The following is a 15,102-nucleotide window of genomic DNA, read 5'->3' on the forward strand; positions in this document are numbered from 1 at the left end:
AACGTTTCCCCGTTAGGCCTTTAAGACAACAAACGCTTGCTGGACGTTCAAGTGACGTCGATAACACAAAAGACACGAAGCCAGACAAAGACCAGTAAGTCAGGTAACTGCAACACAGCCGCTGACCGCGGTGCACAAACACGAGTGCGAGTCAACTTCCTCTTCCTGCCGACACTGGCACCGCACGTAATCTCGCTAAATCTCTGAGGGGGATGTCCTGGAAGATTAGGCAATACCTCGCAAAAATACAAATTAACTGGGCTGCAGCAGATTAGTAGCCGGGCCGGCTCTTCCCCCCGCGCTCATGTTATGAGTTAGACAATAAATCAGATTTCCTCCCTGAGTCGAAAGCACGTGGACACTTTCGGGGGTTTGGGGTTGCCAAAAAGTTTGCAGATTTAATTTTATTTTACTTTCTGTTTGTGCCCTCAAGCCCAGAAACAATGAGAGTGAGTTGGATTTAGTTGTTGTGGCGCTCGTTGCTGCCGCTGCCTGAAAAAAAAATGAAAAAAAAAGAGCGTCTTTGCAGAAATTGGTAATAATCCACAAGCCTCACTGTCAGCTGTTTTCATTTGGAGGCTGCCTTGTTTTGAAGACGGAAGAAATAGTCCCCATGAAACCGCTAACAGTGAGTCTGTGGATTATCAAAAGTATCTTCGACTTTTCTTTTCCCTTTTTATTTTTTATTTTTTGGGGGGGGGAGTGGGTTTCAAATTTAATTTGTGCCTCAGACAAAAATTGTCCCAGCGTCTGCTACAACTCAAAAAAAAAAACAGCCAAAAGAAAAAAAAAGAAGGAGGAATTGGCCTTGCGCCGTGGAATAAAAACAGAGTTGGAGTAAACAAAGTTTGGACGCTCACGGCTGTTTCCTGTTAGCAAACAAACGGGTGGCGGTTGAGCAGCGGGGAGCCACGAGGGGGGGGGGGGGGGGGGGGCACACCGGGTGAGACGACCCGCTGTTCCATTGGAGATGGAAGGTGTTTGACAGAAGCTTGGTAGAGAGAAAAAAAAAACAAAACAAAAAAACTCTCACACCTGCTGGAACTTCCTCAATCTCAGCCCCCCCCCCCCCTCCCCTCTCCAAGCCCCCCCTTTCCCCAAAATCACTTAGCAGTTTAGTGTTAGCGGCTAACTAACGCCTCCCACACCCCCCTCGGTCTTTCCCCCGTCGTCTTTGTCTCGCGGTACAACAGACAAAGACCACTCAGAGGAAGTGATGATGACGAGAGAAAGAGGAGGGAGGGGGTGGGGGGGTTGTGGTGGCAGTTGGGGGGTGGGCCCGCCGATCAATACAATACACGACCCCTCGGCAAAAGGGACCTACATAAACAGCTCAACTTTGAAAAACCTCTCAAATATGGCTGAAAGGTTTTGACGCTCCCATGAGGTGGTTTTTAATACGTATCAATACAGAAGTATATCGGAAAAAGTGTCACGGAAACGTTTTTCGCATTTACACGTCAGCAGACGTGACGTGCGGGTTCACATGATGAGTTCATTCATTCATTCATCTTCTATACCCACTTATTCCTATTCAGGGTCACGGGGGTCTGCTGGAGCCTCTCCCAGCTGTCCTAGGGCGAAGGCAGGGGGACACCCTGGACAAGTCGCTGGTTCATAGCAGGGCCACATAGAGACAGACAACCACTCACACTCACACCTAAGGTCAATTTAGAGTGTTCAATTGACCTCACATGCATGTTTTTGGAGTGTGGGAGGAAGCCGGAGAACCCGGAGACAACCCACGCAGACACAGGGAGAACATGCAAACTCCACACAGAGAGGTCCCAGGCCCGGGCCCCAGAATCGAACCCACAACCTTCTTGCTGTGAGGCGGCAGCGCTAACCACTGCGCCACCGTGTCGCCATGACGAGTTTTTTTTACGTAAAAAAATCTTCCTCCAGATAAAACACTGAACCTTTTTATATGGACCCAAATCAGTTTTGCTTCAACTCTAATATGAAACCAAGCAAAGCTTAATACTATACAATAAATGACATATTTACATTCATATTGAACACATGCAAAGTTGAATTTCAAGTTTAAAAAATATCATCAAAATCAATAAAATGTATGCAATCTGATGTATTTGCAGTCTTCTGGTTTAAATTTCAACAGTAACCTTCTTCCAAAAATGAATTTTCAAATAAAATGACAACAATAAGCCAATTAAGTTATGTCCTGGCGCGGCAAAATACCAGCAGAGCATTCTGGGATTTGTAGTATTAGCGGTGCTGTGTGATAGCGGCGGGCCAGATCTAGCAGTGATTCTGGATTGCCTCACGGGCCAACCATCATTACACTGCAGGCCAAATTTGGCCAGCGGGCCAGAGTTTGACACTCATGCATTAAGGGGAGGGAAGTGTTTCACGGGGGAGTTTCTCTTTTCCGCTTTTTCTTCCTTTTCTCATTTTTTTCAAATGGCAAACAAGCCGTCGTAACGGATTATTTTCGAGCCACCTGCCTTTGTTGACATTGCGTTGTTTTTTTTGTGAATTTTTAGATTTTTTTTTTTTTCAAAGTTCTTTTGTGGCTGTTGTTTACCTGTAGACATCATGGGAACACAGCCGCCTTGACAGCCTCCCATCCGACAAGATCACGTCCTTGTTGCCCCCCCACCCTCACCCCCTCCCTCCACACACACACACACACACACACACCCACACACACACCCTGCCCCCTTTCAACAGCCCTGGAGGGTAGGGGAGGGTAGGGGAGGGGAGGGGGCAGTTTTGTGTTGTTGTGTTTACGACATTCCAGGCCCCCCGCCGCCGCTTTTGTTGCGTTTGGGCTCGCTTTGATATCTCAAGCGAAGCGCGACAAAAGCAGCGCAATTTGCACTTCAGGTAAAAGATCAGAGGAGCGGCAGGTATTTCCCAGTGTGCGTGGATGGGCTGGTTGTGTGTGTATGTGTGTGTGTGTGTGTGTGTGTGTGTGTGTGTGAGTGTGTGTGTGACTCGCGGGCTCCTTTATCCTCCTCCTTGCCCCCTCCCCCCTTTTTTTTCCTCCAGATTAGACTATGCATCCAGACAGATGGTTCCCGTCTGCTGGCTTTTTTTTCCTCTCCCCCCCCCCCCCCCCTTCAATTCACTTCCTCTCCTCACACAGACAGCCAACCCACCCCCCAACCCCCTCGCACACATACACACACACACACACACACACACACACACACACACACACACCTCCTTTTCTACCAACCCCCCGCCCTCTTCCTCCTCCCCCTCCCCCCCCTCCTCCAACGGCTCCTCTGTAATGTGGGTAGAAATAATCTTTTATTGCCCAGTTGTTCGGAAGTGACCTCCTGGCCTTGATTAGATAGGGCCAAGTCCTATCACACGATTGTGTTTGAGCTGGCGGGCTGACCCCTCCCCACTACACACACACACACACACACACACTCACTCACTCACACAGCCCCTACCCCATCTTTTTTTCTCTTCCACCCGGCCCCTCTCCCACTGCCGGGCCCTTGCTGATCCTGTGTGAGGGGACAACAATGGGGGGCTTTAGTGCCGTCCGGCTCTTCTCAGCTGGGGGGCAACAGGGTGGGGGTCATGAGGGACTTTCTTTCTCTCTCTCTCTCTCTCACTCTACCATCAGTCACCGGCTGGAAGTTGCTACTCCCCCCCCCCCCCCCCCCCGCGTCCCCCACCCGCCCACGTGATGGTTAACTTCCCAGTTGCCGGGTTTTTTTGGCTCACCCAGCGACCCTCCCAGCTCCAGCCCCCCCCCCCTCCAGACACAAAGCTACTGTGTCCGCACTCTGCTGCACATCACCACACCCTCTTTGACTCACCTGGGTGGCCAAGCAACAGGTGGATGTCGCTGGATCTTCTAGTTGTTACGAAAATGTTTTTTTTTATTTGAGTATTCAGAAAATTTAAATCGGCAAATGACGAAGACTCCAGTTGTTGATAGGCAAGTCGGTGTGACCCAAGCGGGAATACTTAATCTATTGCAGTGAGGTTATGGCCAAATTTATCACCAAATTACAAATAATTTGCCAGCTGGAAAATGAAGGCCTTTGTATGCACAAGTCCAGACACATTCAGATAAAATCCTGTGTCCAATATTTCTTGCATATTTCTGCGTGGATGCGCAAAGCTTTTCGTCAAAAAGCAGTGGTGCAGTGCCACTGAGCACCTTGGGGGGCAGTGTTGAGCACTACAGGACATGATCGAGTGGGAAAAGTACAAAAAAGAAGAGGTGCGCACCAGTTTTTGGATAAAGCGGTTAAAAAAACATGTATCGCGATTGGACATGAACTGAATATCGAATTAGTCGAACCAAGATGGGCTCCCTCTAGTGGTGTCGCTGTTCATCATCCACCCAAATTTGAGTATGCAGTACTCATTTATGCCTATAATGTTAAAAATGTAGGAAGCATCAACGAGTCTAAATCTTGCTTGTCGCACTAGTTTTTTTGTGTGTGTTCAGTGTCTGTTTTGCAGCCTGTTTCGGTCGGCAGGGAAACTGGAACGGGAACATAAACACCTGCCTTGTCACACATACTGTCTGATATAATAGTGATATTTAGTCTTCTGGCAAATATCTGTATTTCAGGCTGGTTGTACTTGCAGGTTTTGCTCTCTGTCATAATAGGCTAGCTGCTCTTACAGTAATTGATATTCCATTGACTTAATTATTATAAGCGCGCCGCAGCCCTTCCACTCGTCCTCCTGCGGGCGAGAAACCTGATAGTTCAGCAGCCGAAGACGCCACATCCACCCACAACTCTGGCTCTTCTTCTTATCCACCACTCCTCATCTTAAAACAAGCAACACAGCAATCAAAAGAAACGCAGTCTGGCAAAAAAAACAAAAAACAGAAAAAAAAACCAAATCTGACTTTTAATGGTAAAACTTGAAGTGGAAGTCAATGCAGCAGAGGTGCTTCAAGTCCAGGGCAGCAGCCTTGTTGTTTTGTTCTCCGGCGCCTTGTTTGCCTCCCAGCGCTCGCCGAGCTGTAAACCTGCAACAAAACTCCCCCGGTGTCCAGTTTCAGTTTGGGGCTTGGGCGGGGAGTGGGGGAGGGGCGGGGAGTTGGGGGAGGGGGTGAAGGCCAGGCTGCGTGAATAGAGGAGGAAGAGAAAAGACAGGAAGACAACTCTGATTACCTCCATAATAAAGGAGCTGACCTCATGTCGCCCCACCCCTCCCCCACCCCGCACCGCTTCCACCTTTCTGCACAGCGGCGTCTTGGATTTTACACTTGATTTTCAGACCAAAACACAATCAAGCGCGCTATTTATAAAAAAGCGGGCACGCGGCCAACCTTTTGTGCCGTCAAAAGAAAAACCTGACTCGCTAGATGGACTGTCTCGCAGATCCGTGGGATTGGCTTCACGTAGAGAACTTTTGGAGAGGACTCGCCGAAAGAAACGCAAAAAAACGTTTGTAAGACGACTGGTGGAAGCCGGAAACACTGTGAAAAGCAACAGAATGGTGGAAGGGGATTGGACAAATCTAAAACGGTGACACAGACACTGTTTACACGCTGGCAGCAGCTTCCTGTCACAGCTGAACCTTGACCGTAACCTCCTCTTGTGTTGATTGGAGCCATTTATGTTTTTCCAGATGTATCTCTATCGAGACCTCTGACTCGGATCTCTTTGCGATTGCCACAGTTCAGCAATCTGCCAAAAAAAATTCCAGGGACTGCGGTTCCGACTAAAAGCTCCGGTTTCTGGGCGAATCATATCTAACGGAGTCACGTCTCACCTAACCACTGACATAAACAAAGGCCTCTCGGAGCGGTTTAATGGCAGGTCTGTATCGAGTTCCTTGCTAATAACGGTGTTTACAGCTCGCCCTCGCGCAGCCATCAAATCCGGCCCGTGCAGTGGAAAGTTTGTGGGCAAGTGCACTGGAGGGACCGCGAGCGCACTCAAAATCCCCTTCTCTCCTCCACCGCCAGGGCCTCCAGCTCCAGGCCAGGGCAAGGCCGAGGTGGCGTTGAGGTAGGGTGGGGGGTCCCTAAGCAGGAAGCTTATAAGACCCCCACCCCTTAAAACATGCAGAATGGAAAGGGGGTGGTGGTGGTGGTGGTCCAAGATCAAAGAGTGGGGACACAGAAAAGGCTTATCTGTTGTTGATTCAAGGCTTACGCTCAAGCACAGGGTTCTAGAAATGTGTGGAGGAATTACAGGGTTCGGATCAGTGAATCTCCACCTTCTTATCATCCCCGAGCTGGTGTTGCCGTGCACTTTTCTGAGGAGGGTGGGAGGAGTTTTTTTTAAACACATTAAGGTGAAATGATATGGGAAGAAAAGTGGCTGCCGAGCTTTTGTCGAGCAGCGGAACTTTACAAGTTACCTCTGACTGTTAGGAAAAAAAAAAGTAAAAACGAAGCCGGTAGTTTCCATCACTTCTCTCGCCGCCCCTCTTGATCTTTAACATTTCAATTTCAAACGCTGCTAGAGGTTCCTTTGCCTCATTCAATGGCGCTACTATGCCGACTGGAGGGGGGGGTGGAATTGGACCTTGAGGGCAGGAACTCTCCCCGCTGTAGGTCTTATTAGGAAGGTCCCTCTATAAAGCAACTCAGCTTGACTCCCCAAGGCCACACCCCCCCCTCCACAGAAGCAGAGCCGTCAATCACGCCGGCCCGGTGAGGCTCCCACACGGTTAGACTGTGGCATGATTGGCACCCGGTAGGATGTGTGCGGCCTCTGAGGGAGTATACAGGATTGCTGGTGTACCGCCGGGAGAAATTCTTTTCCACATCGCCGCTCAGCCAGAGTGTCTTGTCTGTCTGAGGTCTGGAGGTCTCGCTGTTCCGCCTCACAAAGCAGTTTCAGTGCAGAAGGAGAGGACGAAGGGGAAGGGGGAAGCCAGGAGGCAGGAGCCAGGACGCTGACCGTTTATATATTCAGCGCCGAATCCTGCGCAGCGTCGCGTGGAACAGATACCACGGCTCGGCGGTTTCTGAAACTCTCTTGACAGACTCACATTTCCAAAGTAATTTTCCTCGCAGGCCTCAGTTCATGACGGGGACTACTGTGCAGGCTCCTCTGAGGTTTGCAGAAATCCAGCAGGAGATTAAAAAAAGAAGGATAAAAAGTTTTACTGGGTCTTTCCGACACAGCTGGAAGAGAGAGAGAGAGAGGGGGGGTGGGGGGAGGGGGGGCTGGACCGAGTGTTGGTTCCTCTGCCTTCATCATGGAGGTGCAGGGTGATTTTTATGTGTAGGTGTGAAGTGCAGGTTGGGTTCATGAGGCGGCGTTGCTTCATAGAAACACATGACATTCGATTGATTGATTGAGTTTTACACCATCTCTTTAACAAAGCAATTTTCAAAGTAAATAAGCAAATCAAAAACAAACAAACATGTGTACTTGATAACAAGCTACTAGCCACTGCTGTTCTTTTTCTTATTGTACAATAAAGCGCGGAAAAAGATGCAGTTGCAGTGCAATACCACGTGTCACTGTAAAGAGCTTTCATTCTTGAGAAAAAAAAACTCCAGTAGTTTAGTCGCATGAATTCATGAAAACCTGTATGTTGTTTGCAGTTTTTGTAGACTTTTAGATGTTGTGAATGTCCAGAACTCTTAAACATAACATTCCACAGGGACGTGTCTTTGGACCAAAAACAGTTTAAAAAATCTGAAATGTGTCCAAGGGGTCAGCGTGTTATTTATTAAAACAGTAAATCTAACACCAGACAAGAGCAGGTTGATGCTAAAAACGTGCTCAGTGGCGCCACCAAGACCGTGGGGGAAAAAACAAACACCTTCGCTTGGGGAGCCCGTAACTTTACGTGCACATCTGTTCCGGGGTGCGGGCCCCGGAGACGGCCAGCTGCGGAGGCCGTGTGAGAAAGTTGAAAGAGAACCTTCAGCTGCCCCACGAATCTCACACCATCACTCAGGACGAATCAAAAGAGGAACACTCCGGGAGCGCCAGAGGAAAGTGTGAGCCCAAAAAAACCAAAAAAAAAAACCCCCAAAAAAACGAGAAAGTGAAAGCAGCTGTCTGGATGTGCCTCATCTTTATAATGGCGGTGGTGTGTGTGCGTTCCTGACCACGTTCGACTTTGGCCACAATCAAACGCTCAATTTCCCTTTACAGGAATATCAGAGACGTTCCGCCAAGGTTTTAGTGATTTTTTTTTTTTTTTTTTTCATCAAGTGGGTTCACGTTAGACTGACCTCGTGTACTCGTGCCTTTTAAACCTATATGAGCTGGAGCCAGAGCAGACAACAAAGGCCTCCCTGGTGATTTTTTTTTTTCCTTTCCTCGGGGCTCAGAGAGCCGACTGCGCCCACATCAAGCCCTCAGTCACGCCCACACCAGGCTGTACAGGTGCAACTTTAAAGGCGCCCTCGCTGAAGGCGGCCCGACGCCTGCTGTTAGCAGGAGGGAGGGGTGGGGGCAGAAAAATCTCTCCCACATGTGGCTCCCCCACCCTTCCCACCCCAAAACTTTTATTTTTTTCCCCCATCAATTCTCGCTCGCATCTGATACCAGAAAAGTCTGACTTTTGCACCTTGGGTTGAGGTCAGCGGCAGCAACAGAGAAGTGGCCACCTGACATGAGAGACACATTAGAATGTTAGGAAAACAGTGCCCAGAAAAAGCTTTGCATTTGCACTTCAAAATGTGTTGGGTGATCGGATGAACTTTCTGCAAAATGCTGCTGTATTGTTTTGAGGAGCGACACATTATGAGTTGCATTGCAAAGCATTTAACACTTTGAGTTCTATGCAGTCCTCTCTATGCTGATTATTTCCTTAAAGGATCACTGTATGTCTTTTTTTTTCCTGTCATAAAATGATCATGACGAAGTGAATTATTATAATTCTCTAATGTGATTCTTGCTTCAGAGGCGTGCATGAAAATCTTTTGTGGAAACTTGTAACATGAACAATAGCACCGCTGACACTGACAGCGCCACCGGCTGGCCTGGTTAAGGACTGTGTAACCTTGATTGCCTGCCCAGCCTCCTGAGAACATGTCCAGTCTTGAACACAGTTGACACAGACCTACATCATGCCAACCAGTGGTAGACCTTAGACATTTAAAGCCACTGAATCCTTCAAATAAGACGTATTAGTCTAATTACCTGAAGTCACCATTACAGTAAGAACAAGAATGTCTCACAAACAACATTATCAGAGTGTCTCAAGGTGGATCTGCAAGAATTCATACTTGAAACCGTAGTCATACTGCAGCCATCCACAGCTAAAATAAATAAATAAATGAATGAAGAAATTGGGTAATTAAGTTGGAAAAAAATTGCCTCACAAATTCTTCCAGATGGGCTGTTTTTTTTTTTTTTTTTTTTACAAATCCAAATGGAGCAAAAAATGTGAAACATGCCTGAGTTGTGCTGAAGGGAAACAGACTGAGAGTCAGAGACAGAAGGGCAGACACAAAACACTTTGCCTCACAAAAGGCCTCTCGTGAATCAACCTTGACTGGGGACGACGACTCTGAGGGGGACGCTACCTGCCGTCCCCGTCTATGTGGCATTCTTTGGACTTTGCGCCGTTCATGCGCTCTATCTGCGATCCGGCTCGCAGATAACAGAGCCGTCAGAATGCGGTGCCAGCGGCAATAAATCGTCCTGATTCAGTGAAACCGTTGGCCCAGTGCTAAAGGTTAGCCGCGCTCCCGCTGCTCTCTGCGCCAGACGGCTTGATCTGCTTTTGACCTGAATAGGCCTATAAAGCAGATAAGGGTATCTCACATCCTCAGGAAGGACGCCTCATAAACACTGTAAGAGTTTACAGCCCCTAAAAAGTGGACAACGATCTCCACCAGGGCGTGGGTTGAAAAGGTTTCGGGGTTTGACCTCCTGACCGGTGTCTTTTGAAATGCGTGCGGAAAAAAATGGGATGTTGAGTGCAGATATGCATACTCAGAGGCCTTCCTCAAAATAGTGCTATAAGTTATCCCCCACTACTGTATTTTAAATAAATAATTGAGGATTGTTTTAGTCTTTATTAGAATGAAGACAGGCCAATTTTCAAAACGAGGGAGAAAATGTTTTAAAATGGTCTCTAAGTAAAAGACTAAAATAGAATTAGTTAAACAAACCAATAAAAATCGGTTTGAACCTGTAGGACCCACAATTATATTGGACATGGCACCATGGGCAACCCCTAAATTTGTCTTTATTTATTTTTTGTGTCACCGTTGTATTGTGTTGCTATAATTTATTATAATGGCATTGTTAATGAATACCACGACTTGCAATAGGAGCCGTAGTAAAGTAGGCTTATTTTGGTTGGTTATTCTGGAAAATTTTATACAGGCACCCGGTGGCAGCTATAGCTTCAGGGGGGTCCTGATACCACTCAACGTACCGATCGCCTGCAGAGTGCAGCTACGCGACCCTGTGTATGTATTACAGGTGAGCAGAAGTGATAAAACAGTTATGAAAAGTAATGTATGTGAATGTATCGAAGTGCCGTAGTAAAACCGTGGCTTCATATCCATGTATCGTTGTTTGTATGTTGTATCACTTCGCGCAAATAGTGAGTTAAAGTGTGCTTGATAGCCGTTGCCTATTTGCTTGAGACCAGGATATAGACGCCGCCACTCAATGTACAGCTCGCCCGCAGAGAGCAAGTATGGGGCTAATGCTAGTGTGTGTTTATTACAGATCGCACTGAATTAAAAGAGTTCGAACTGTCAAAAACTATTCTGCCTATCTACAACAAATCAGACAAGACGTGAGCGTGTAGATGAGCTGATAAGGGAAAACTGATATCTTGATAATGACACAAGATTTTGACACTTGCGTTTAAAGCACACACACACACACACACACACACACACACACACACACACAATGCAAAAAATAAAAGAAGAAGAGAGCAGCCATTTCCTCCTCCCGTCACCCTGTGGCCCATTTCAATAATTTTCTAATTCGTCAGGCTGCAGACTGCAAGGAGATTTAAGAAGAAAAAAAACCCAAAACAGCCTTGAATGCAAATGAGGCCGGCTAATCAACGGTCAGCCATTATTCAGGCCGAGGTCGCGCTCCCCGTGGAGGAAGTGCACCGTTATCATCAATCTGGTCACAAGGGCAGCGCATGAGAAAAGGAAGCTGGAGGTCGTAGGGCCGGCGGAGGAGGAGGAGGGAGGGGGGTTAAAAGTTTAGTGCACTGTAGGTGCCAAACGGCACATTCAGCAACCTTCACACCCGGGGGCCGCCACACAACCGCCTCCGTCTGCATGTCAATGGTCGGCGCTCGTCGACGCTGTGTGTTTCACTTTTTATCCCCATCCGCCCCCGGTCGTCATTTATCATCTCTGCCTTTTGTCATCCGACTCTTTCCTCTCCTGTCCTCACCAACTTGGCTTGTCTGAGTCGGGAGAGAGGGAGGGAGGGAGGGAGGAAGGGTGGGAGACAGGCTGGGTGGGGTGGGGGTGGAGGCGTGGTGGGTGGGAGGGCACATTGAGTTTGCCAAGTCAGGCAGAACGATCGACAGGAAGCCAGGCAGGAAGGAAGACGAGACTCTCCCCCGTGAAGCGCCATTGTTTGTGTGACGTGACTTGAAGCAGCCAGAAGTGGCCGCGGCTGCTGGTGCTGGAGGAGGAGGAGGAGGAGGAGGAGGAGGAAGAGGTGGTGCTGGTGCTGGTGTTGGGAGCACTGCTGGTGGTGGTGGGCTCCCCGGCTGCTGACCCACTTCTCAGAGCACCACACAGCCACACGCTGCATGTGGAAAAATTGCAAATCAGGTTTTTTTTTCTTCACTCGAAACCGAGGGAGAGAGCAGTTTGACTGCTGGGCAGAACCATGTGGGGAGGAATTGGGAATCGTTGACCTTTTGACCTTCATAAAAACACCCTCATATTTTACTCACAATGAGATGGATACTTTTCTCACAGGTTGTTTTTTATGAAATGTCAACCTGAAGACATTGAGTCAGTTCAAGCACAGCGCCGGCCAATCACAGCCTTGCGTCTTGTGAGTGCTTCCGGGGGGCAGCGGTCACTCGCTTGGGGTTGGTCCGAGTGTAAAACTCAAAGCTGCCGTCTGATTGGCTGAAGAGTGCTTAACCGATTAGCGAGTTTGTAAAACAAGCAGACAAACAGTTTTTGTTTCAAGGAACTTTATTGTACATTACCGGCTCACCTTTACAATTATGGTACGAAATTAGTACTCAGGCCTAGTTGTACAAGCCTTGAATAAGTATAAAAATCAAGAGGAATTAAAAACCATGTACCTAAAAGCAAAATATAAGCAACAAGAGCAAAGATATAACGAGTTCCATACAGAAGCTGAAATCAGCTCTGTTAAAATTAAAATTTGTGTGTGATAGCAAGGCTGTAATATTGCACCTGTGATTATTGAAATGCATAACTTATTTTTTGGTTTTTGAGCATTTACATACAATCAGAAATATTTTTGTATCCAATTAGAAGTTTGCTTTTATACACGTATGATTAATTTGACGGTGGCTCCGACCCCACAGACGTGTGTGTGTTTTATGGCTTCATGAGAAACGGCCACACCTGCTGATGATTTCAAAACGGACAAGAAATTGATTACAGATGTTCCTTTCTCCCCCCTCCCTGTCTCTCTTCAAAGTCCTTTGCAACCTTCAACAAATTTGAGAGACAGTTTGGAGATTCGCTTTTAACCTCGGCGAGGGGCATGTGTGCGCTCCGTAGGCATCTGAAAAATGTTGCCGCATGTGTCTGATGGTTTTGTTTTATTTCTAATAAAAGTGATCAGCGCTACTGATCTTTTATTTTCCCCCTCTGCTGCTTTCACATCATTTCACATAGTTTGCTTTTACGTTCCCTTTGAGATCAGATCGCTTGAAGTGAAGTTGTAAGATCATAAAAAAAAAGCGCCTGCATTCTGCCCAAATGAGTAAAAATCAGATGTTAAAACAAACTCGGTGCTCTCTTGTTTTTTGTTCCGCAGGGTTCGTTTGGGTGAAGGGGTTCACCTCACGGAGACGAACCCTCCTGCTCTCCATCTGCTCAGCAGTCCACCTCTGGAACGCTCCTCCTGGCCTCCAACCCTTCTTGACTGAAGAAGGTCCAGAGAGCATTAGAGCCCCGACCAATCTGACGCCACCGTCCATACCTCATCCCGCAGGTAGGCCCTTTTCCAACAGGCAGACCGGCTGGCCGGCCGGCCGGCCCGGCGCCTTTCATGGCGAGCCAAACCAATGAGCGAGCGAGCAGCGACGCCTGCGATCCAGAGAATTCAACGTGTTCGTCTTGGGTTCGCCCGACGTGCACGGCTGCTGATCTCGCGTCTCCGTGAACGGTAGGATGGTTTGTTTTTTGCTGGTGTCGTCGCTACTCAAAGTGCACAGGTTTGAAAAGAGATGTGAATAATCACATGGAGCGGACGGCTGGACTTAGAATAGAATAGAAACTTTAACGAAATTAAGTGCCAAGTATCGGTGCAGTACAACATACCAAACTGACACTAAAAATAAGTAAACACTCCCATCACCCCATAGTATATTGCAACTTCCTGTTGGAACAGTTGTTTTTAAGCTTCTCTTTGGAAAGAGGTAGTCGGGAGTTGTGTCTGGGTATTACTCAGCATGCCATGCATGTTGTTGCTGGAAAACAATGTCACTGTACATTTTTAAAACGTTCAGCGCTGCGCAGCTCTGATTTCAATTCATAGGTCATTTTACACTGTCGGTGTCCAAACACAGACAATTTCAATCCCAATTCTCAAAACTCGTCATGACAGACCAGCGCTCATGGTTTTGCCGCCAGGGTTTTGATTGGCTCTAGCAAGAGCATGGCAAACGCAGCAGCTTGCTCGCGTCGACCAACACAAACAGGAAGCGCTGAGACGTTGCCAGCTGCTAACATGGTGGGTGAAGAATCTGATTGGTCCATTGAAGACCGATCAGAGCAATGAGCAGATCCAATGGCAGACAGGTGAGAACGCCATTCAGAAAAACGTACCGCTGTCTTTGTTTGGAGCGAGATGCTTTGACTCAATCGTAGATGAAACACATTTCGTGTTTCTCCGTCCGCCGGTTCAATAGACCTGCTGCAAGAATGCCTGAGCTCTCCCTCCCTGGTGCACCATCACCATCTGGCACCTGGACGGCTTGTAGCACATCATAAAAAACACCCTTCGCTAATATTATTAGACCGGAGTCGGCTTGCAAAAATGTCTGAACCCGGCGGTCTGTTGTTAAGTATCGAACTCTGGTCTTCTGAGGCGTAGCTAAGGACCCCCCCCCCCCCACCACCTCTCACCCACCTTTCCTCCCGTAAGGGACGGACCGGCTGTTTGTCTCCCCTCCGGCGCTTCCTGACCTGAGCGTCCAGCCGTGTTCCGCTCCACTCTAATCTGTACTTCCAGCTACGGAATTAACAGAAAAACAAGCAACGAAAAAAAAGTTCTGGGCTCACACACACACACACACACACACACACACATACACACACACATACACATGCTTCCACTTTTCTGCTGGCTGCCTCCCCAGGCTCCGCCCCCTCCCAAGTCTGCTTAATTTTGCGCAATTTCGCCGTCATTAGGCCCCCGTTCGGTGGTGCTGCGGGGCACAGGTAATGCAGAGCGACCCCCCCCACCCCCCGCCCCCCATCCCATCCCCAAACCCCCACCACCACCTCCCTCCTTTTTTTCAAATTGTAGGGCCCTGGTCTTGGGTTGCTAGGAAGTGGAAGAGCCTCAATTGCAGCCATTTCCTCGCCGGTGCGCTGAGAGGTCCTATTACAGCGTTTAGGCCGGGGCCAATTGGTGTCATTACGGGCCGGCCAACTTCCCTCCACCAAAGTAATGAATTAGGCCGAGCTATTTGGGCGCCGTGTGATTGCAGTTGCCAGGGGGAGATGAGTATGAAGTGGGGAAGGCGGTAATTATGCTATGCATCCCTGAGCGGATGTGTGCCGTGTGGGCCGGCCACGGGGGCCCCCGTTTCCACGCCGCTCTAATGGCTTAATGCAGCTGCTGACAGGCAACCGGGCAACGGCGAGAGCCGCTACTGTGCTGCCGCTTGGCGGCGGCGGGATGGACGGTGGGTGCCAGTCCGACGTGAGGGAGGCTGATTGGATAAAGCCAACAGCCAAAGTGTTTAAGTGTGTAACCTCACGCCTGACTTGTGAGGATGGTTTAGGCCGGGCATGTAAGC

The sequence above is a fragment of the Nelusetta ayraudi genome, unplaced genomic scaffold (assembly GCF_046127955.1).
Source record: "Nelusetta ayraudi isolate G7.1 ecotype Tasmania unplaced genomic scaffold, CSIRO-AGI_Nayr_v1 ptg000097l, whole genome shotgun sequence".
Taxonomy (NCBI): Eukaryota; Metazoa; Chordata; class Actinopteri; order Tetraodontiformes; family Monacanthidae; genus Nelusetta; species Nelusetta ayraudi.